Source organism: Esox lucius, chromosome 19, assembly GCF_011004845.1.
Source record: "Esox lucius isolate fEsoLuc1 chromosome 19, fEsoLuc1.pri, whole genome shotgun sequence".
In the NCBI taxonomy this organism is placed as follows: Eukaryota; Metazoa; Chordata; class Actinopteri; order Esociformes; family Esocidae; genus Esox; species Esox lucius.
In genome coordinates this window covers 42,484,256-42,509,206 of record NC_047587.1, presented here as the reverse complement: position 1 = coordinate 42,509,206, position 24,951 = coordinate 42,484,256, and positions in this window count along the sequence as shown.

The window sequence follows — 24,951 nt, the reverse complement described above, 5'->3', positions numbered from 1 at the left end:
AGTAAAAGAGCCCGGGTGCTAAAGTGGCCTGCCTGCAGTCCAGGCCTGTTACCCATTGAAAACATTTGGCGCATTATGAATTGAAAAATATGACGAAGGACAACTGTTGAACAGCTGAAATCCTACATATATGAGTGAATATATTTCACTTTCAAAACTACAGCAGCTGATCTCCTCAGTTCCTAAATGCTTACAGAGTATTGTAAAAAGAAACGGTGATGCAACACAGCGGTAAACATGCCCCTGTCCCAACTTTTTTTAAATGTGCTGCTGGCGGATTTTTCCAGTTTCAAGTTTTTTAAGTGATAGCATTTACCATTTAAGCACATAGTGCATTACTCATGACATTGTAATGTATATTTGGTAACAATTTACTTGAAGTGTAGTGTCATAACATGGTCATAACATATCATGTCAGCGGACATAACATGTCATATCCTGTCATAACATGTTCAAGGAACTGAAATTACATGGATATTTGGAAATGTCATATATTGTGTTTTTTATGACACCTACGCAAGTCTATCAAAACATAACAAACCATTCTGTAACAGTCTAAGAAAAATGTTGATATATCAATATAATTAGGCATGAAGAGATTTATTTACCCTCCCCAATGTTTTGTTTCTCATGACTAGGATACCAGCAGTAGATCTCAGGAGCAGGACATTACATTTTCTTTCTGAATGACCAACAAGGGCATGTACAGCTAGGTGATAGGCATATCTGGTTCTAATGGTTATGGTCATAATGCTTCTTTTGTATTGTCATAAACTGCATTTAATCAGTTCAGGTGACACAGGATGGTCATAAAGCTATCATGACATTTACAAAAACTGTAGTTTTTCACCCCAAAGCTTTGTTTCTCATGAATAGGATGCCAGCACTAGTAGATTTCAGGAGCAGGACGTTGACATCCTCTTTGTGAACAATGACCAACATAAGACATCCTTGTTGTGACTAACGATCAACATAAGGCCATGCAGAGCTAAGTGATAGGCCTATCTGGTTTGTATGATTATAGTAATGATGCTTCTTCTGTGACAAATACCTAATATAAACCCTACAAGGCCAAAATTCACACAGCTTCGTTTGCTAAATCTGGTCTGTACCCATCAAAAACCAGGATCAATCAAGGAAACAGTGAACACCTTTCACGGTTCACGATTTCTGGATATGAAAGTTGATGAAGTTTATAAAAATAATACTTTTAATAAAAAATATAGAATTATAGTATATAATATCATTAACATAAAATAATTCCACATTTTATATAATTATATACTTTCTATATAATTTATGTTAAACAGGGACTTTGGCCTACTTGGTAAGGAAAACTGGATGATTTCAAAACATTTGGTTCAAGTGGCTACAGTGCAATTAACATGCTCCTGATCTGAAAGATGTTAAAGCAGACTGATACACATTTAGATTATAAAATGGTTCTTGGTCGAACTCGTTATATAGTGTTCTAGTTAGAACCATGTACAGGGATTTTTTGAAGAAGACTATATTGAACCCTCTGCAAAGAGTTTTTTAAACAAGGTTCCATTTAGAGGACAAATTGAGGACCCCTATATGGTTTTACTAACTTTCTTTTTAGTAAGAATGCACTAGGCCTAGCACAGGGTTTCCAAATCCTGGTCCTGGTGACCCCAAGGGTTGCCTGTTTTCTGTTTTTGATTATTTACTTTATTACGTTAGTCAAGTCAAGTGTGTAAATACTAGGGTACAATTTTAATCAGGATTGAGAGTGCTAGGGCAAAAATTGAAATGTGCAACTCTTTAAATAACCAGGAAACTGTGACTAGCATTTGTTGAAAGAAATGCAGTTGGGTTATTTTCAAAGCTGTTTTATTGACCAGTCCTAAACAAAGTAAAGTTTTCCAGGTTTTTTAGGGTTAATTCAATTTAATTTCAACCAGCAATTGAATGACAAGTTTATTGACCAATCACAAGCTCTGAGTTTGTAAAGACCTGTAGCCTATGTCAAGAGCTGTTTCTCAATGTCAAGGCCAGGCTCCTCCTTAGCATTCGAAGAACACGTACAATGGAACAGGCTACCAAGTGCACGTCATTATGTCAGTGAAAAGGCCCGACTTCGTCTGGTAGTGATTTATAAAAGAAATGCCGGTGATGGCAACCAAGCTAACAACTGTTAGCTAGCTAGCCTACCGTTAGCTCGTGAGGTGTCTATCTAATTAACAATAGCAATTTGTACTGGCATCTAAACATTAAACTTTATTTTTATGTACTACCGTTTTAACAAAGGTACGGTAACGTTAAACACTAAATTAAAGATACTTACATTTAAAAGCATATTGCACCGTCACATGTTTTTTTTTTTTACGAGCTGGCAAAGCCGTGCGTATAGGATTGTGGGTAATATAGGAGCGCGAAGGATACACATATGCATCCTTTGCCGTCTATGGGAAATTCTCAGAACGAAGGACTCAGTCCTTGGTGGGATTCGGAGGATCCTCGACATTGGAACGGTCCTTCGACGGACGTTGATGACGTAGCATCCTCCAAATTCTGGCTTCGAAGGATCCTTCCTTGACATTGAGAAACAGCTAATATGTATTGACCATACGTTACACCGATAATACTTCATCCAGAGTAGGCTCTCATCTCCACACCCCGTTGAGGGGGAAAACAAACCTGCATCAACTACAACAGTGTAAACATGCATCAACTACAACAGCGTAAACAAGACAAACTGGCCAGCTTAAATTAATAATGCTTGTTATGCCAAATAGTTGCCGTGCAGTTGGTTGCATCAACAATAAAACAAAAAACCCTGATTTGAAATGTGTTCCCGTCATGCACTAAAAAATATCCTGATAGAAGGGCTTTATCTATGAACACTATCCCTGTGTTTAGGTTACTAAAAGTCCATCGCAGCGTAAGGCTAACATGCAAATGCTAAACCTAGCTAACTTTGTTGTACAGTATCTTGATTTCAGGATACCTTCTAAATGACAAACTTGATCCGGATTACATGTTCATTCTCTCCCACTGAAGACATACCCTTTCAGTTTCAAGAAAAGTCAGCTGTTTTCGGTACCAGAAAGCGGGAGTCACGTGGAAGTTTAGTGCTAAAAATTACAAAGAATACGTTTTTGAATCAAGAGCCACATTTCCACCTCTTGCTTTGTCTAAAGATCCTGTAAGTGCTTCTGCTTTGAAATTCCTATATGATTACAATTAAAATGACAATCACAAGTAATTTTACATAGGCATATGTTACAGCATTGTTATTGGTGATTCCCACTTGCTATTCCGTTTTCTCCTATAACTTTTTTGGTCAGGCTGTATTGCTGTCGGTGTCAGCTACTTAATGTATTAGCTGCAGACTGCCTGGTGTTAAACACCGGCAGGGCAAACATAGCTAGCTAGGTCAGTTGTCAGAGCATGGTGCTATTGCTAACTTGCATAGGTTACTATTTGTAGAGCAAGAATGAAAAGTGAACAATTTCACTGGTAATTTGCTTACCTAGAAACTCAAGGTAGAAATACAGTGGGGAGAACAAGTATTTGATACACTTCCGGTTTTGCAGGTTTTCCTACTTACAAAGCATGTAGAGGCCTGTAATTTTTTTTATCATAGGTACACTTCAACTGAGAGAGACAGAATCTAAAACAAAAATCCAGAAAATCACATTGTATGATTTTTAAATAATTAATTTGCATTTTATGGCCAAGACCAAGACCAGAGAGCTGTGTAAGGACATCAGGGATAAAATTGTAGACCTGCACAAGGCTTGGATGGGCTACAGGACAATAAGCAAGTAGCTTGGTGAGAAGGCAACAACTGTTGGCGCAATTATTAGAAAATGGAAGAAGTTCAAGATGACGGTCAATCTCCCTCTGTCCGGGGCTCCATGCAAGATCTCACCTCATGGAGCATCAGTGATCATGAGGAAGGTGAGGGATTAGCCCAGAACTGCACAGCAGGACCTGGTCAATGACCTGAAGAGAGCTGGGACCGCAGTCTAAAAAAAAAACATTAGTTACACACTAACCTGTCATGGATTAAAATCCTGCAGTGCACGCAAGGTCCCCCTGCTCAAGCCAGCTCAGGTCCAGGCCCGTCTGAAGTTTGCCAATGACCATCTGCATGTGGTCTGATGAGACAAAAATTTAGTTTTTGGTCTTAACTCAACTCGCCGTGTTTGGAGGAAGAAGGATGAGTACAAACCCAAGAACACCATCCCAACCGTGAAGCATGGAGGTGGAACAGGACGACTGCACCGTATTGAGGGGAGGATGGATGGGGCCATGCATCGCAAATATCTTGGCCAACAACCTCCTTCCCTCAGTAAGAGCATCCCCGAAACCTGAAGGATCTGGAGGTCTGTATGGAGGAGTAGGCCAAAATCCCTGCTGCAGTGTGTGCAAACCTGGTCAAGAACTACAGGAAACGTATGATCTCTGTAATTGCAAACAAAGGTTTCTGTACCAAATATTAAGTTCTGCTTTTCTGATGTATCAAATACTTATGTCATACAATGTGATATTCTGGATTTTAGTTTTAGATTCCGTTACTCACAGTTGAAGAGTACCTACGATAAAATGTACAGACTTCTACATGCTTTGTAAGTGGGATAACATGCAATATCAACAGTGTATCAAATACTTGTTCTCCCCCCTGTAGATGTCCGGGTAGGACACATCTGGCCATTTATTTATTTGGACCAGTTTGATGCTGGGAGAGTGAATGGACATGATTTAAGATGGACCAAATAAATATTTTCTATGTATCTTGTGCATTCTATGGCAGGCGTAGTGTACATATATTGACTTAAATGTATAAACTAATTTAATTCTGGTGGTACTTTATTAGTGTTCTTTTGTACTGCTAGTTTACATAAATGTCTATGGCGAGTGTCGTTTGTTGTCCCCCAAAAAGGGGCAGGAACAGGTTTTGAGCCAAAGTTCCGGGTTTTGCCGGTGTTGTGCTGAAAATCTCCACAATTCATGTGAACGTGCACTCTCTCTATTCTCATTGCTGCAAATTGTTTGCTTGTAGAGCCTACACATTTCACTGATCTTCATTGCAAAAATGTTTGATCTAATTGTGTACACCAAGGCAGCAATCGTTGAACACGTTATTGTGCGTTTCATTCGATTATTTTTTTAAGGCAGGCTGATCGCATGTGAAGGCACTGTCTACAGTTTTCATGCCTGCCATTTTCCTGCCTGCCGAAATTACCCCCCTCCCCTCAATCTTGGAACAGAAAGTCTGGCACACTTCATAGTCATTTTGGTAGCTCATGTTAACCATCTAACTGTACTACAAAGAAGTTTTTGACTTTAGAAAACACTAGTCGAATACAAAATGGGAGATATGACAACGATTTGTTTATAGAAATACACTTGAAACAAATAGCAAACCAAAAACTGCAGACAGTGCCTTCCCATGCGATGAGCCTGCCTTGGACATTTTCACTTAGGGGTGTACTCTTACACTTTTGTGAGATACTCTGTGTATGTACAGCTCCGGAAAAAATAAAGAGACCACTGCACCTTTCCTGTGTTCTCTTAATTTGAACCCTGCTGTTCCTCACTCAAAACTTTCCTTTTCAACTTTTTTGGAAAGGAAAGAAGTTGTTGGTGGTCTCTTAATTTTTTACGCAGCTGTATAGATGGGTGTATGCATGGGTGTGTGTGTGTTTAAGTACAGTTGTGCTCCTTTTTAAAATCATAATGATAACAGAAATCAAAAGTTTACACACCTTTGAATGTTTGGCCTTGTTACAGACACAAAAGTTAACACACACAGGTGAAAATTGCAATTACAGGTGAATTTCCCACACCTGTGACTTTTTAAATTGCAATTACTGTCTGTGTATAAATAGTCAATGAGTTTGTTAGCTCTCACATGGATGCACTTAATGGCTAGATAGTGAGCCATGGAGATCAGAAATAAACTTTCAAAAGACCTGCGTAACAAGGTAATAGAAATGTATAAAGATGGAAAAGGAAATAAAAATATATCCAGATCCTTGCATATGCCAGTCAGTACTGTTCAATCACTTATTAAGTGGAACATTCAGGGATGTCTTGATACTAAGCAAAGGTCAGGTAGACCAAGAAAGATTTCAGCCAAAACTGCCAGAAGAATTGTTTGGGATACAAAGAATAACCCACAGCTAACCCCAGAAGAAATACAGGCTGCTCTGGAAAAAGACAGTGTTGTTGTTTCAAGGAGCACAATTTGACGATACTTGAAGCTGCATGGTTGGGTTGCCAGAAAGAAGCCTTTACTGCGCCAATGCCACAAAAAAGGCTGGTTACAATATGCCCGACAACACCCTGACATGCCTCACAGCTTCTGGCACACTGTAATTTGGGGTGACGAGACCAAAATAGAGCTTTATGGTCACAACCATGTTTGGAGAGGGGTCAACAAGTCCTATAGTGAACAGAATACCATCCCCATTGTGAAGCATGGTAGTGGCTCACTGATGTTTTGGGGGTGTGTGAGCTCTAAAGGCACGGGGAATCTTGATGGCAAGATGAATGCAGCATTGTTATCAGAAAATACTGGCAGACAATTTGCATTCTTCTGCACGAAAGCTTTGCATGGGACACTCTTGGACATTCCAGCACGACAATGAACCTAAGCACAAGGCCAAGTTTACCCTCCATTTCCCTAGTGACCCCTAATATAGGCATATATGTGTGTGTGTGTGTTATATCTTAGCTTTCGACAAAAGGAGACCATTCTAGTCACGCAATTGATGTCAGTGTAGGTTTTATATTCTATAGAAAGTAATGTGCCATGACCCTCCAGTCATTTTATTTTGAATAAATAAGTAAACATTTTGTCAGTTTACTTGAACTTGAACAGTTCATGAAAATGTCATGATAACATTATGACCATCCTGTGTCACATTAATCAAAAATACAATTTATGACAATACAAAATAAGCATTATGGCCATAATCATTGGAACCAGAAAGGCCTATCACCTAGCTGTACATGCTAGTACGTTGGTCATTAGTCACAAAGAGGATGTCATGTCCTGCTCCTGAAATCTACTGCTGGCAAAAAATGCTATATATATCATAATATTTCAAAATGTGTCATTAAAGGGTCGTGACCTTGTTATGACAGGATATTACATATTATGTCAGCTGACATGACATGGTTGTGTTACCTATACAGTAAATATTACTGTTTATGTAACACATTACTTAGTGAGCAATGTATTGTATACATCTGTAAAAACAATATTTTTTTTTCTGAGTGTTGTGTGAGTGTATGTGCATATGCAAGTGTACTGTGTGCAAATATCTTCTGTCTATTCCCTACATACACATCTCACCAAGGCCTAAAACACAATACATCATAAGGCAGATAGTGAATTTTCTTTATCCAGTTTCCTTCAAGTGGAGTGTGTACAATGGTTGCCCACTATGGCATAACTATTAAAGGGGTAGCTCAGCAGTTTGGCACTGAGGCCTGTTATCTACTTATTTAAATAACAATAATTTGTGGGTATTATTCTTATGGCTCTGTTTGCAGTTAAAATAAAATGTATACCTAATGGTAGCACGATTGCTAACAGACATTTTTTTTTTTCTAGCGGGCTTGCTGATATTTAGTTGCTTTCCAAGGAATTTCACTTGTGGTAGCTAACGTCACACCTGCTTGGTACAGAACTGCTGTCAACAGTACCATGAGTGAAGCAAATATCTTGTCTTCCAATATTTGGACCCGCAAATGCAGCAGAGATTCAATAGAGTTCAGAACACAGACCTGATCCTCGATAGAAATTGCTTTTCATTGATTTCTTCACATTCAATATTAACACACCAGACTGTCGGCCACGCTTGGTAAATTTTTACATTTTACTATAGTGTAGCTTGTGTTAAAAGCTACCAAGTTAGCCAGTTAGCCAGTGGGGTGATGAAAAGATTGTGATCTGTGTTGAACCACACTTAACCAGGCCTTTATTGAGTGTGTGTGGGGAGTTTTCTTAAAATGTAAATTCAAACAGAAATGTAAGTTCAAGAAACCAGTGCAGTTGAAACCTTTTATGAAATAAAACAGCTTCCAGATCTCCATGGAGGGGTGATGCGATTAGGAGGTATGGCCTCGCAAGACTACCCTAGTCATAAACCCCATTCTGTGGTTTTGGGTGGGTCAGCAGTCAATGCAATTGCCTCCGGTACACACATATTGCTGCAGAATGGGTTTGATTTTGGCCAACTGCTGTTTAAGCATACTCCCTCCTATGTCTACAGCTTTCTATGTAAATAAGCACAAAATGCCCAAATATATACAAATGTCAACAAACTAAACAAAGAGATTTAGACGTGTCTATTGTAGAAAATGTAATTAAGTGTAACTATGGTGACTTGCCAATGGGCAGGTGTCCTGGACAAAGTTTAAATATAGTCCAGGACGAAAATGCTAATTAATTTGGAAATCTGCATTGGAACATGTTTTGTAGTCAAGGAATAGGCTGAGTCTATCATTATGAGTACCAGTACATGGATATGTCCCTTTCCAGGCGGGGCGTGGTGTGGTGACAAGAAGGAAGGGCTGGAGAGGCCCGGAGCATTTGTCTGAGAGCTTTTTCATTAGCTGGAGACCCAGAGATGCATTAAACCTCTGCCATGACTGCTGTGGCTACACAGCTATCAGTCTGTCTCAGCAAACATCACAGAGCTCCCCATAACTTTCATAATTACACACACACACACACACATATTGGCGGGCGGGAGGGCATGGGAGCTTCTACTAAAACAGTCCCACACGATGGCCTACATAAAATTGGACCTAATTGCACAGTGAGTGAGGTTTCATCTCTAGTCTCCGGAGCCTGTAGACTATGAGGTTAATCAGTCTGACTGTCTCCAACCACTAAATGGGACAAGGGTAGAATTACAGCAGACCGATCATGAAACTGCTTTTCACATGAAGGGTTCACATCTAAGGCTAGACAAGCAGAGCCTTAAGACAGCCCCTTCCAGACACAGTTGGCATTTATATAGTGTTCTGCTGTGAAAAGTTTTAAAAAGATTTTACACAACAGTACAGGAGCTGCCTTACAATTTATATAATTTTTGGGAGAAGATTTTGCCAAAAATATGTCATATCATTCTTTGGTTGCATGGCACCTTTATGGTAGCCTAGGCTGATTGTTTTGCTATTTTAATGACAAGTACATTTCTCTTGAATAATATGTTATTTCTGAGTTGCTAATAAAGTACTGATCAAGTTCCTCTAATTATTTTTCCTTTGTCACAGTAGATCACACCATGCTACTGCAACGCCTAAGACAACAAACTGCAATCTCAGGAACTGACCTGTGGTGTCCCACAAAGATCAATGCTGGAATCTATTCTCTTCCTGCTCTACATGTACCCACTTAGACAGATCTTCAGACATCAGTGTCCAATTTCACTGCTAAGCAGATGACACACAGGTGTACATTCAAACAAGCCTGACAATATTGGGAATAACTAAAATGTTGAATGCAGAAAAACTTCCTCCAACTTAGTAGGAGCAAAACAGAGACAATGCTGATAGGCACCCCACAGCAGATTAATTCACTTAACATCTGCCAGCCCTACCACAGGCCACATCATTAATCTCTCCTCAGTCATCACCTACCTGGGTGTATAATATTACCCGCGCTCTCCTTTAATGCCCATATTAGTCGTGTGTAAAACTTATTTTTTTTCATCTTAACAAAATCTCTCACCTAAATCCTCTCACACCTTTTCTGATGCAATCCTCTCCTTGAACTGCCACCTTAACGTGGTGGAGGGGTTTGAGTACCCGAGTGACCCTAGGAGCTATGTTGTCTGGGGCTATATGCCCCTGGTAGGGTCTCCCAAGGCAAACAGGTCCTAGGCGATGGGTCAGACTAAGAGCGGTTCAAAAACCCCTTAATGAAGAAGAAAATTGTGTGTCCTGTGACGTCGCCCGGCATGGCGCAGCCGGGGCCCCTCCCTGGAGCCAGGCCCGGGGTTGGGGCTCGTTCGCGAGCGCCTGGTGGCCGGGCCTTTCCCCATGGGGCCCGGCCGGGCCAAGCCCGAACGAGCGACATGGGGCCGCCCTCCCGTGGGCTCACCACCCACAGGAGGGACCATAAGGGGCCGGTGCAGAGAGGATCGGGCGGCAGTCGAAGGCGGGGGCCTAGACAACCCGATCCCCGGACACGGAAACTAGCTCTAGGGACGTGGAATGTCACCTCGCTGGCGGGGAAGGAGCCTGAGATGGTGCGTGAGGTTGAGAGGTTCCGACTAGAGGTAGTCGGGATCACCTCTACGCACGGCTTGGGCTCTGGAACCACACTCCTTGAGAGAGGATGGACTCTTCACCACTCTGGAGTTGCCCATGGTGAGAGGCGGCGGGCTGGTGTGGGTTTGCTTATAGCTCCCCAGCTCTGCCGCCATGTGTTGGAGTTTACCCCGGTGAACGAGAGGGTCGTTTCCCTGCGCCTACGGGTCGGGGATAGGTCTCTCACTGTTGTTTGTGCCTACGGGCCGAACGGCAGTACAGAGTACCCGACCTTCTTGGAGTCTCTGGGAGGGGTGCTGGAAAGTGCTCCGACTGGGGACTCTATCGTTCTACTGGGGGACTTCAACGCCCACGTGGGCAACGACAGTGATACCTGGAGGGGCGTGATTGGGAGGAACGGCCCCCCTGATCTGAACCCGAGCGGTGTTCAGTTATTGGACTTCTGTGCTAGTCACAGTTTGTCCATAACGAACACCATGTTCAAGCATAAGGGTGTCCATCAGTGCACGTGGCACCAGGACACCCTAGGCCGCAGGTCGATGATCGACTTTGTTGTCGTTTCATCTGACCTGCGGCCATATGTCTTGGACACTCGGGTGAAGAGAGGGGCGGAGCTGTCAACTGATCACCACCTGGTTGTGAGTTGGATCCGATGGCGGGGGAGGAAGCTGGACAGACTCGGCAGGCCCAAGCGTACTGTAAGGGTCTGCTGGGAACGTCTGGCCGAGTCTCCTGTCAGAGAGATCTTTAACTCCCACCTCCGGCAGAGCTTTGACTGGATCCCGAGGGAGGTTGGAGATATTGAGTCCGAGTGGACCATGTTCTCCACCGCCATTGTTGAAGCGGCCGCTCGGAGCTGTGGCCGTAAGGTCTCCGGTGCCTGTCGAGGCGGCAATCCCCGAACCCGGTGGTGGACACCGGAAGTAAGGGATGCTGTCAAGCTGAAGAAGGAGTCCTATCAGGCCTGGTTGGCTTGTGGGACTCCAGAGGCAGCTGACGGGTACCGACAGGCCAAGCGGACTGCAGCCCGGGTGGTTGTGGAGGCAAAAACTCGGGCCTGGGAGGAGTTCGGTGAGGCCATGGAGAAGGACTATCGGCTGGCCTCGAAGAGATTCTGGCAAACCATCCGGCGCCTCAGGAGAGGGAAACAGTGCCCTACCAACGCTGTTTACAGTAGAGGTGGGCAGCTGTTGACCTCAACTGGGGATGTCGTCGGGCGGTGGAAGGAGTACTTCGAGGATCTCCTCAATCCCGCCGTCACGTCTTCCATTGAGGAAGCAGAGGATGAAGGCTCAGAGGTGGACTCGTCCATCACCCGGGCTGAAGTCACCGAGGTGGTTAAGAAACTCCTCGGTGGCAAGGCACCGGGGGTGGATGAGATCCGCCCTGAGTACCTCAAGTCTCTGGATGTTGTGGGGCTGTCTTGGCTGACACGCCTGTGCAACATCGCGTGGCAGTCGGGGACAGTGCCTCTGGGATGGCAGACCGGGGTGGTGGTCCCTCTTTATAAGAAGGGGGACCGGAGGGTGTGTTCCAACTATAGGGGGATCACACTTCTCAGCCTCCCCGGGAAAGTCTATGCCAGGGTTCTGGAGAGGAGAATACGGCCGATAGTAGAACCTCGGATTCAGGAGGAACAGTGTGGTTTTCGTCCAGGCCGTGGAACACTGGACCAGCTCTATACCCTCTACAGGGTGATGGAGGGTTCATGGGAGTTTGCCCAACCAGTCCACATGTGTTTTGTGGATTTGGAGAAGGCATTCGACTGTGTCCCTCGCGGCATCCTGTGGAGAGTGCTTCGGGAATATGGGGTCCTGGGTCCTTTGCTAAGGGCTGTCAGGTCCCTGTACGACCGAAGCAGGAGCTTGGTCCGCATTGCCGGCAGTAAGTCAGACTTGTTCCCTGTGCATGTTGGACTCCGGCAGGGCTGCCCTTTGTCACCGGTTCTGTTCGTAATTTTTATGGACAGAATTTCTAGGCGCAGCCAGGGGCCGGAGGGTGTCAGGTTTGGGGACCACACGATTTCGTCTCTGCTCTTTGCGGATGATGTTGTCGTGTTGGCCCCTTCAAGCCAGGACCTTCAGCATGCACTTGGACGGTTTGCAGCCGAGTGTGAAGCGGTGGGGATGAAAATCAGTACCTCCAAATCCGAGGCCATGGTCCTCAGTCGGAAAAGGGTGGCTTGCCCACTTCAGGTTGGTGGAGAGTGCCTGCCTCAAGTGGAGGAGTTTAAGTATCTAGGGGTCCTGTTCTCGAGTGAGGGAAGGATGGAACGGGAGATTGACAGACGGATCGGTGCAGCTTCTGCAGTAATGCGGTCGATGTATCGGTCTGTCGTGGTGAAGAAAGAGCTGAGCCGCAAGGCGAAGCTCTCGATTTACCGGTCAATCTACGTTCCTACTCTCACCTATGGTCATGAGCTTTGGGTCATGACCGAAAGGACAAGATCCCGGATACAGGCGGCCGAAATGAGCTTTCTCCGCAGGGTGGCTGGGCGATCCCTTAGAGATAGGGTGAGAAGCTCGGTCACCCGGGAGGAGCTCAGAGTAGAGCCGCTGCTCCTCCACATCGAGAGGGGTCAGCTGAGGTGGCTTGGGCATCTGTTTCGGATGCCTCCGGAACGCCTTCCTGGGAAGGTGTTCCGGTCCCGTCCCACCGGGAAGAGACCCCGGGGAAGACCTAGGACACGCTGGAGGGACTATGTCTCCCGGCTGGCCTGGGAACGCCTCGGTGTCCCCCCGGAAGAGCTGGAGGAAGTGTCTGGGGAGAGGGAAGTCTGGGCATCCCTGCTTAGACTGCTGCCCCCGCGACCCGGCCCCGGATAAGCGGAAGATGATGCAATGCAATGCAAAATCTCTCACCTAAATCCTCTCACACCTTTTCTGATGCAGAAAAACATTTCCATTAATTTGTTTTCTCTGGAACTGATTATAAAAATTTGTATTTGTGGGCCTGTCAGCAAACTCAATTCATAACAGGGCTACCAGGATCCTGAGACAAACAAATAAGTCTGCCCACATAACCTAGCCTCAATCGGCTTCCAGTCCCTCAAAAAATAATTGACTTTCAAATGATCCTTTTAGTCTACAAAGCCCCTGGGTTGTTGGTGAACCTGCCTACTTATCAGATCTGCTCTCCCCCCATGAACCTCCATGTGATCTACGGTCCAGCCACAGCAAACTGCTCAACTAACCAAGAACCCAGCTCTGAACAATGGGGAACTGTGCCCAAAAGGCAAGTTCAAGCGATTTTAGAGTATCATACTTTGAACAAAATGTATTCGTTTTTAATAAGTATTAATAAAAAAGGTGAACTAAGATTTTGGATCTTAAAGGAAAGAACTGAAAAAAATATCCAGCCAATAGTAACATTAGCTAGCTAACTTGACTTACACATTGTAAATCAGACAATAAAATCAGCTGTTGCTGATATTGTTCTTTAAATATTCACTCACATTGTGTGGAAAGGAAACCTAATGTCTACCTTATGTCTCTTTGCTGGTTTCATCTGGATGCTTATGAACAAACTGGCATGCTATAGGCTTGCTGCTAGTAGTAGTTGGCTACCTTAAAAATTCAAAGTTGTTAGCTGGTATAGGCAGTCTCACTACTGCTGGTAGTACTGAGGTAAACAGACCGTGCAAGATTTCTAAAAGATAGCAAACTTAGACCAGTGCCTCCGTTTGAGACTGAGGACTCAAAACAACAATATTATATATATAATTGTAATTTAATAACATAACAACAGTAATAATCATAATAATTAGTGATCATAAGCCGCCCACCTTGCTGCTGGCAATGACAGGTTTTTCATGCCCATGAGTCTGGAAGGGGTTTACAATTTATTTTCTTCACATCATTCCACTTTCTGATGGATCATCTACAAATTGAGAAAATTCCAGAGTACTGGCTATCTACATAGGATCAGCACATAACATTCCTGACCAAAAGATGCTCATAAAAGTCTCTAAGAAACTTAGGGCAACATTAAGGGATCTAATGTCTTGCCACAATCAATGTCGAATTGTCCAAACATGGCTGACTGAATGAAATGTACAATTCAAATAAACTTGCCTTGCCTTAATGGAAAAATTGTGAAGACCTTTAGCAGATAAGCACCTGGATAAAGACCAAAACTACTGGAACAATCTGCTATGGACAGATGCTGGTGGGGTTGACAACATGTTTGGTAAAAATGAAAAAAAGCTTTTGAACAGAAGAGCCTCATGCATGAAAGCAGAAGTATTATGGTTTGGAGCTGCTTTGCTGCCTCAGGGTCTGGCCAACGTGCCATTATTAGGTCAACCATGAATTCCATGTTGTGCCAGAGAATTCTTGAGGAGTATGTGAGGCCATCTCTCAACCCAACAGGACAATGATCTAAAAAACACAAACAATGCTAAAACGAAACGTGCCAAAATAAGAAATGGAGTGTTGTGGAGTCAAAGCTCTCAATCCTATCGAAGTGGAGTTATTGTGACTTTAAGCAGCCTGGGCATGCAAGTAGGGATGTCACGATACCAGAAATGTAGTAGTCGATACCAATACCAGTGGAATTCCACGATACTCGTTACCCAATTCGATACCACAGTAAAAAGCAAAACAGTAAATCCCATGTACTTCAACATACATTCCTTTAATAGAAACATTTGAACATTACAAAAAAACAATTACAGTGGCATGTAGCCTCTGGTTGATACTGTGAAAGGAACATTTTGATATCAATTATCAGCTGAATAACTGTAAGAAAACAGCAGAGGCCACACACACATGCCTCTACTGAGAGTGCAAACTGTAGTTTAAATTTACTGACATAGTGACAGACCATTAGTCTGGAAATATTTCTTTAAAACGCAAACGTTATATTTTGATGACAGATGACACAGACTGAACAGTAAGGACGGTAGCCTACTACTTTGAGCTATGGTTACATTACATTAGCCTTAACATGGTAGCCTTTAGCGTTTACCCATTGCAAACATTGCATGAAACATAGTTGTATAGGGTACACAGCAATGCCAGCTGTCTGAAACAAAAATGCAAACATCACATAGTCAAAACATTACTGTAAATAAATTCCTCTCAGTCAACGTTAGACTGATGGACAGTTACAAGAAACGGGTACATGAAGTTCTTTCAGCTAAAGGGTGACCAACAATTAAAGCTAGGGGTGAATTTGTTCTGTACAATGAAATTGCATTTCTGTTGAGTTTTGATGAATAAATGCTTACAAAGTATAATATTTCAGTGTATTTTTTTCATTAGGTTAACTTTATTTGTCAATAGTGTTGTAGTGAAGATTACATCAAATTTCCTAAAAGAATAAGTTGACATGTCAAATAAAGATGAAATATATATATATGGTTACCACACAGCCTCAAAACATGAATTTGCAGATTTGTTATTTCGGAATTCTGGTTTATAGAATTTTATGTCTTGTTACTCTCAAATGTTATGCTTAATTCAAGCATTTTCCAGTAATTTAGGAAACATTTTCTACCAGTTACTCTTTGGCTTTTTGTAAAGAACTGTCATGGTGCGGTGAGCAGCAGCGCCACCGTGCCATATTTTCACAAGTTCCCATATTCTCACGAACACATCCCGGACTGTCACATGTTTTCAATCCTTCACACCAGGTCCCAATTTGAATCGTTTGTATGTGTATATATGTTTCCCCTCTGCTCCCCACATTGTGGCTCATTGTTCTTGTCGTGTTTGGATGTCGTGTGTGTTGCCGTTGTTTGTAAGGACGTGTTCCATTGTATATTGTCGTTTTTGCTGCTTTAGTCAGCCCTTTGCTTTTGTGTGTTTTGTGCTCGGTGTTTGTTTATTTCTTGTCTATTAAAGACTCAACACCGACTACACCTGCCTGCACCTGGTTCCTTGCTCTCGCAACACATCACTACACCACCTATTGTGACAAGAACCTAATATTTATTGGACAGCCATTCTGCCCAAGAAACAAAGCCAAGAAAGCAATTAGCTAAGGCTAATCTAATGTTAGCTAGTTGGTGTGACGATAAGACCTATAACCAAAACATTTGTGGTATTTGAAGCTAACAGAGTTTGCAATGTGTTGCTAGCATTAGCAAAACTATAGACTTTGAACAATACTAACCAATAATGTAAGATCATTTTATTTGAAGGTTGTTGATGTCCATGTTTTAATTATTCAGTCAGTGTTACCATTGACGTGAATACCATTGAGTTGCCAGAAAGAAGCCTTTACTGCGCCAATGCCACAATATGCCCGACACCTTGACACGCCTCACAGCTTCTGGCACACTGTAATTTGGAGTGAAGACACCAAAATAGAGCTTTATGTTCACAACCATAAGTGCTATGTTCGGAGAGGGGTCAACAAGGCCTAGAGTTAACAGAATACCATACCCCACTGTGAAGCATGGTGGTGGCTCACTGATGTTTTGGGGGTGTGTGAGCTCTAAAGGCATGGGGAATCTTGTGAAAATTGATGGCAAGATGAATGCAGCATGTTATCAGAAAATACTTCAGTGCATGGCATGCTCTTGGACTTTCCATCACGACAATGACCCTAAGCACAAGGCCAAGTTGACCCTCCAGCGGTTACAGCAGAAAAAGTTGAAGGTTCTGGAGTGGCCACCATAGTCTCCTGACCTTAATATCATCGAGCCACTGTGGGGAGATCTCAAACGTGTGGTTCATGCAAGACAACCAAAGACTTTGCATGACCTTGAGGCATTTTGGCAAGTTGAATGGGCAGCTATACCACCTGCAAGAATTCAGGGCCTCATAGACAACTATTACAAAAGACTGCACACTGTCATTGATGCTAAAGGGGGCAATACACAATAGTATGAACTAACGGTATGCTGACTTTTGAACATGGGTCAGTTAAAAAATGTCTTTGTTGCCATGTTTTGTTTTATGATTTTGTTATTCGGTTATAACCTACAGTTGAATATGAATCCCGTAAGAAATAAAATGTGTTTTGGCTGCTCACTCGTTTTTTCTTTACAAATGTTACATTACCAACTCTCCAAGGGTATGCACACTGTATATATGAGTAATTTAGAGAGTATGTGCGTGTGTCTACATGTCAGTTTTGCTGTCCTCACATAGAGTAGAGACTAGATGTGCACCTCTTCAAATAAGCAGTTCTGGAAACTTGCTATGGACAGGATCTGTGTACCCTGGATATTCGATTGCATGATAGTAGTTGTTATCAACCTACACAGCTTTGAAGAACCACAGCAAGTGGCAGCCAAACTGTTGACAAATGCAGAAATGCAGAGATTTATGAAAAAAGGTGTTTATTGCATTTTGGAAACTTTTCTTTTCACTTTTACCTCTGTAAAACAAAGTACTTTTTTTGCACATTGGTGGGCCCATCTCTCGATCAGATATGCAATCAGGCCGCCCCATAACTCAGACTTAAGTACATAAAAAAAAACGAATTAGTGATCTAACATCAACAGCTTGATCTAACATCAACATTTTTTTATGCCAAAAGAATTTGGACAGATTACAATTTGCTAACATCCTCCTATTATTGTCCGTTTGTAGCACATTTGGAACCTAAGAGGTGTGGGGAGGGGACGTGGTAAGTGCAATCCAGTGGAAAACAACAGTATGTTTTGCTAATAAATATACTCTTTCACGTAACACCACTGTTGCAGTTGAAGGAAGGCAGGACACGAGGCGCAGAGCGTGTACAGGGAAGCATCCTATTAATGCTTTTTCTCATATGCAAAAACAACAAGGAGAGGCAAACCACAAACTGAGGCACAACACAATTGGAGGGAACAATGATCCACACCAGGGATAGAATCTACAGAACTTAAATAGAGTCCCAAATTAGAGGCAATAAGTTGCAACTGCCTCTAATTGGGGAGAACAGAAACCTGTAGCGCAGGGGCACCTCAGCAATCAGGTCCTGGCTGTGACCCCCAGGCACATAGAGATGCCTAGAGGCCCCCAGCCAGGACCTGAAACCCACCACCAGTCTTGTTGGTTAGTCTTTTTTCTTTACGGGAAGGTAGGCAAGGTAGCTAGCTAGCTTTTTAATACACACATTAGAGAATATTATGGTGTGTCACTTTTACCAAACATAAAAAGTAATTAAAGCTGCAAGCAGCATTTTCAGCTTACATCCATAATTGCAAGCAATACAACAGCTATGATTTTTCCTTTCCTATAATGCCCCCATGTGGCCAACATGAAACATCATTCACACAAAGTAAAATCACAACCCTGATCACGTGTACCAAATGTAATCTTACTGAGTAACAAAGAACAACAGACATTGTGTTACGGCTATTGTGCCGCCACTGTCTGGCCAAACTGAATTTAGTTACATGTTACGTGGTAATAGTTTTCAGGACATTTACCTCAATTGGTATTATAATAAAATGTAATGCTTCAGATAAATATGGATACTTCAAAAGTCTGATACTATCAGAGCAGTACAACACCTTAAGCACCAAACAATGTAACTAGCTAATTGTTAGAATTTTTCAGAATGTAATTTAGCCTAATTGTATGGCAAAAATAACTTTATAAGTTTATCGGTCTTCTCCAGCGCATAGCATATTAATGAATTCACCTTTTGCTTGTTGTAAGGTAATGATGGGGTCAGAAGAGATAATCATTATCACTTTCAAAAGTGTGTTTACTTAACACTAGAACCGCCAGGCCTCAGCCAGGGCATCGGTTCATGTACTGGGGTTGTCAACAAACTATTGTTGACAGCCCCCACAGTCAGCAATGTCTCCTTCCCCAATGAGTTAAACAGGTTCTACGCACGCTTCGACAGGGACAACAAAGAGACAGCCATTAAAGCTGAACTCCCCCCAGATGCACCCCCCCAGACTATCCACTGCAGAGCTGTTGTCTGCACTAAGCAGTGTGAATGCACGCAAAGCTGCTGGTCCTGATGGCGTCCCCGTGCGTGTGCCCAAAGCATGTGCTGGGCAGGTGGCAGAGGTCTTAACCTACATCTTTAACATGTCACTGGCCCAGGCGGTTGACCCAAAGTGCTTCAAGACCGTAACCATTGGGCCACTGCCGAAGCGGTCAACCGCATCCAGACTGAATAACTGAATAACCGACCGGTTGCACTCAACCCCACAATCATGAAGTGCTTTGAAAGACTAGTTCTGGCCCAGCTTAAGTCCTGCTTCCCCCCAAAACTGGATCCCTACCAGATTGGCTACTGGTCGAACTGGTCTACAGAGGATGCCATCTTCACATCTATACACTCTGCCTTGACCTACCTGGGCAAAACCAACACCTATGTGAGAATGCTATTCATAGACTTCAGCTCAGCATTCAACACGGTCTTCCCCTCTTGCCCGGTAAACATGCTCCATTACCTGGGGATCAGCCCTTCTCTCTGCAACTGGACTTTGGCAACAACTTTATTTGACAACAACATGGCCCTCAACGCAAAGAAAGCCAAGGAGCTCATTGTGGATTACAGGAAGTCTAAAGGCTGCAGCCTTGTCCCAACCCTCATTGGTACTGAGGTGGAGCGTGTGTCCAGCTTCAAATTCCTGGGTGTCGTCATCTCTGAGGACCTCTCCTGGACCCTCAACACCTCAGCCTTGGTCAAAAAGACACAGCAGTGCCTGTACTTTTTGAGGAGGCTACAGAAAGCCTGCCTGTCCACCAAGATCCTTGTGAACATTTACAACTGCACAATTGAGAGCATTTGGACAAACTGCCCTACTGTGGTTTAGCAGCTGCTCCATAGCTGACCGGAAGGCCCTGCAATGGGTGGTGAGAACCACCCAGCACACCACTGATGCCCAGCTTCTTGCCATCGCAGACCTCCAGCAGAAGCGGATCATCAGGGACCCTTCACACCCATGCCACCAACTGTTTGCCCTCCTTCCATCAGGCATGCGGTACAGGTCTCTTCAGTCCCACACCAGTAGGCACAGAAACAGTTTTTTCTCATCCACTGTAATCCTGCTGAACTCTGAGACCCATAGAACTCAGTGAACTCTGTGACCCATCACTTACCACGTCCCCTCCCCCCGCCTCTTAGGTCCTTGTCCTACTCAGGTCCTTGCACTACTCCCTTGTACTACTCTGAAACTACCTTACTATGCCGATAATGGACGTTTTCAATTGTTAAATGTACGTGTCTACCTCAGGAACCTCACCACTGCTATCCCTGCATTTCAGGTGCACATACACCTTGTACATTCAATTAAGCTCTTTGTACATTTAGAAATGCCATTGTGCCTGCATTTATACACTTGTTACACATGCATGTCTACCTCGGGACCTCATTGCTGCTACCTCTGCATCTCGGGTGCACATGCTACCTTAATACATCACTTTTTCATTTGCCTCATTTGCACATCTTGAATGCCATTTGTACCCAAACAACTATTATCCCACTTGTAACATACACTATACCTAATACATATAAAATGTCAGCCCTCCTCTATTTGCCTTATTGCACATTTAGTATTGCCATTTGTACTGCATTTGCCTTCATTGTAATTCTACCCATTCTACTGGTAATATACATATACTTAATATTATTAATACTTTTTAATATACTTTATATTTTTTGGCCCTCCTCTATTTGCACCTCTGGTTAGATCCTAACTACATTTCGTTGTACTGTACTTGTACTGCCCCTCCATGAACTGGCACCTTAACGTGGTGGAGGGGTTTGAGTACCCAAGTGACCCTAGGAGCTATGTTGTCTGGGGCTATATGCCCCTGGTAGGGTCTCCCAAGGCAAACAGGTCCTAGGCGACGGGTCAGACTAAGAGCGGTTCAAAACTCCTTAATGATGAGGAACATTTTGAGGTCCGTGACGTCGCCCGGTATGGCGCAGCCGAGGCCCCACCCTGGAGCCAAGCCCGGGGTTGGGGCTCGTACGCGAGCGCCTGGTGGCCGGGCCTTTCCCCACGGGGTCTGGCCGGGCTCAGCCCGAAGGAACGACGTGGGGCCGCCTTCCCGTGGGCTCACCACCCACAGGAGGGACCATAAGGGGCCGGTGCGGTGAGGATTGGGCGGCAGTCGAAGGCGAGGGCCTAGACAACCCTATCCCTGGACACGGAAACTAGCTCTAGGGACGTGGAACGTCACCTCGCTGGCGGGGAAGGAGCCTGAGTTAGTGCGTGAGGTTGCGAGGTTCCGACTAGAGGTAGTCGGGATCACCTCTACGCAGGGCTTGGGCTCTGGAACCACAATCCTTGAGAGAGGATGGACTCTTCACCACTCTGGAGTTGCCCATGGTGAGAGGCGGCGGGCTGGTGTGGGTTTGCTTATAGCTCCCCAGCTCTGCCGCCATGTGTTGGAGTTTACCCCGGTGAATGAGAGGGTCATTTCCCTGCGCCTACAGGTTGGGAATAGGTCTCTCACTGTTGTTTGTGCCTACGGGCCGAACCGCAGTGCAGAGTACCCGACCTTCTTGGAGTCTCTGAGAGGGGTGCTGGAAAGTGCTCCGACTGGGGACTCTATCGTTCTACTGGGGGACTTCAACACCCATGTGGGCAACGACAGTGACACCTGGAGGGGCGTGATTGGGAGGAACGGCCCCCCTGATCTGAACCCGAGCGGTGTTCAGTTATTGGACTTCTGTACTAGTCTCAGTTTGTCCATAACGAACACCACGTTCAAGCATAAGGGTGTCCATCACTGCACGTGGCACCAGGACACCCTAGGTCGCAGGTCGATGATCGACTTTGTTGTTGTTTCATCTGACCTGCGGCCGTATGCCTTGGACACTCGGGTGAAGAGGGGGGCGGAGCTGTCAACTGATCACCAAGTCTGGGCATCTCTGCTTAGACTGCTCCAGCCCCGGATAAGCGGAAGAAGATGAATGAATGAATGAACTTCAGCACAATGAACGGAAAGCTAATATTTTTAGCATGTACGGCTTCCTAAGGCTGTATAATGGCAAAATATACAGCTGTCAGTCAAATTTCGAAACCTTTTAACTACAGGTTTTACACATTCTTTGTAGCTTGTAGCAGTGGTTCCCAACCACGGTCCTCAAGTACCCACATTTTCATTGTAGTCCCAGCCAAGCACAGCTGATCCAACATGTCAACTAATTATCTGGCTCTCATTGAGTTGAATTGGGTATGCTTGTCCAGGGCTACAACAAAAATGTGTGCTGTTGGGGGTACTCAAGGACCAGAGTTGGAAACCACTGGCTTAGTACACACATCACTAAATAAATCACATCTCTGATCACATTTGTAGATCAAGGCAAGATAAATAATAGATGAGAGCAGCTATACATCACTTTACTCTAGTTTGAACGACCATGCCACCTTTTGGAGGACTGCCAGCGCTGCAAAAGAGTATAAGACAACGGTGCAAAATTTGAAATATTACTGATACCATGCCTAAAAGCTGCTGCGTTATGTTTTGCGCGTCGAATAAGAGAAAAAACCCTAGTTTAATCTTTTTGTTGCTTCCCAAAAAGCAAAGGACACCAAAATAAGAGATCTGTGGCTGCAGGCCATCCCCAGAGAGGGTGAAAATGGTCAACTATGGGACCCGTCCAGTTATTATTTGTGGCAAACACTTCATCACAGGTTTGTTAATGGTGCTAAAGTCAACAGTTATAATGTTAAAAGTAAAATAATGTTGATGCTGCATTGAAAAGGCAGTACATGAATATTCAGAAAATTCATTTCCATTAAGTTATTTTGTCATGATTATCGTCATAATCCCAATTCAAAGTTTCTCTAAATTTGGTGCACTGTGCTCAGAAGAAGTATAGTGTGATGTATCGATAATCAGTGCATTCATGCATGTGTATGTGAACTGTATGTGACCGGTGAGGATGGAATTATTGTTGTATACTGTATGTTGTAGCCTACCTTATAGTAGGAGGGTGCTAGCTAGTTACTTTGCTAAACATGTTTTTGATTTAATTAGTTTACAGTAATGTCACATTGGAAAGACTACCAAAACAGCCAAATAAAGTGACAGATGTCATAACTAAATTACCTGGAGATTCAATAAGATAATACTATATATCAGGACATGACACCTTCGACCACTGGGTTGGGTCGTTTGTCCACTTTGATGGAGGCAGACTGAATGCACCCCTTTTTCTTGAGTTTTCTCTATATAACGTTTGGCAACGACATAAAATAATTATTTGCCTGACTGGTCATAGTGTTTGTGCTCGTAACAGCTAAAAAGCAATATGGTTTTATTATTTTGTATGAATGAATTGGAAAAGACGTCGGATTTTGTATTTACCGGCAGTCAAATTAAAGGGGCTGGAGCATAACACAAAGGCAAAGTACCCGGATGGGCTGCTCTCATCTATTGCTGTCGGGAATGTAGCCAAGTACAATATTGGGAAGCATCCAAAATGTAAATAGCTCAATAAAAGCGGAACAGTATTTCACAGGCTATATGCCTGCCATACTGTGTTTGCGCCAATTATAATTTGTGATGTTTAGGCTACTGGTTATTTTCAAAACAGCTTTAGTAGAACCCCCTATGAACAGCATAGGGAACAGCACTTTCAGCAGCAGTGGCGGGCCATGTATTTTACACCTAGGCCTTCAGTGCTATCTGTCCTCAATGAAACCACCTTCAAATAATCTCACCATGACATTTGGGCTTCAGGCTATTGTCATTCAACGTAACCACCCCATATTCACAGTGACAGTGGAATAAAGTGATTTAACACAAGGCTTACAATAAATTAAGTACAGAAACATGAAAACATGGTGACTGACCATCAAACGTGACCATCAAGGATGTACAGTATTATTATGCAGTATGAGATGACACTACATCATAAATAGACTTTTGCATAGCCTAAATCAATGTCATAACAAACTCACAACAACAATGTTCCTTCGACACTGTAAGCCAGGTGGACTTTTCCTAGTTCTCTTAGGGAATTTTTCCTAGCCACTGAATTTCAACACTACTGTTGTTTGCTCCTTGGGTTTTAGGCTGGGTGTTTTGTAAAAGCACTTTGTGACAAATGCTAATGTAAAAAGGGCACAATGTTCTCCTAAAATAACAGGTTTTAAAGAATTTAAAAGCGAAATATTTCTAGTATCAACTTCATCACTGATATAATTACAAAATGTTTTAATAAAACCAATATCCTAGACAAAAATAATGACAATTTGTTTTAACATTTGAATTCTCTTTGAATTTCCAATATGGCTGTTAAAATTCCCGAATTCCAGCCATATAGAATATCTATCAAACATATGTTTTAAATAGCCATACTATATAATAGCCTACATTTAAACAGAAATTAAACACAAATTATATGATCCAACAAATGTTTTTTATTTAAATTAGTCAGCATAATGAATTCTTCACAATCTTTGGGAACTGAGCATACAGTATAGGCGACACCTGAGACATTTCTATGATCTCATTGTCCTCTGTGTTTATTTTCTTAATTGATCCTCTTCCTCTTTTTAACAACGAGCCCTAATTGTGGCAAGCGAATTGTGCTGTTTGCTTGCCAGACTCCAACCTTTACACCAATAATCTGAATTATATTGTATTTTAAGTAGGCTAAATGATTCTATAATCTACTCCTAATAAATTGTATACAAATCTCATCTTTTTTCACTTTTGTAATTGCATGATTATTAGTATAAAGGTTGGAGTCTGGCAAGCGAATGGCACGGTCTTGTTAGTCCACACATAGCCTATTAAGCCATCTTACAACACATCTTCCCCT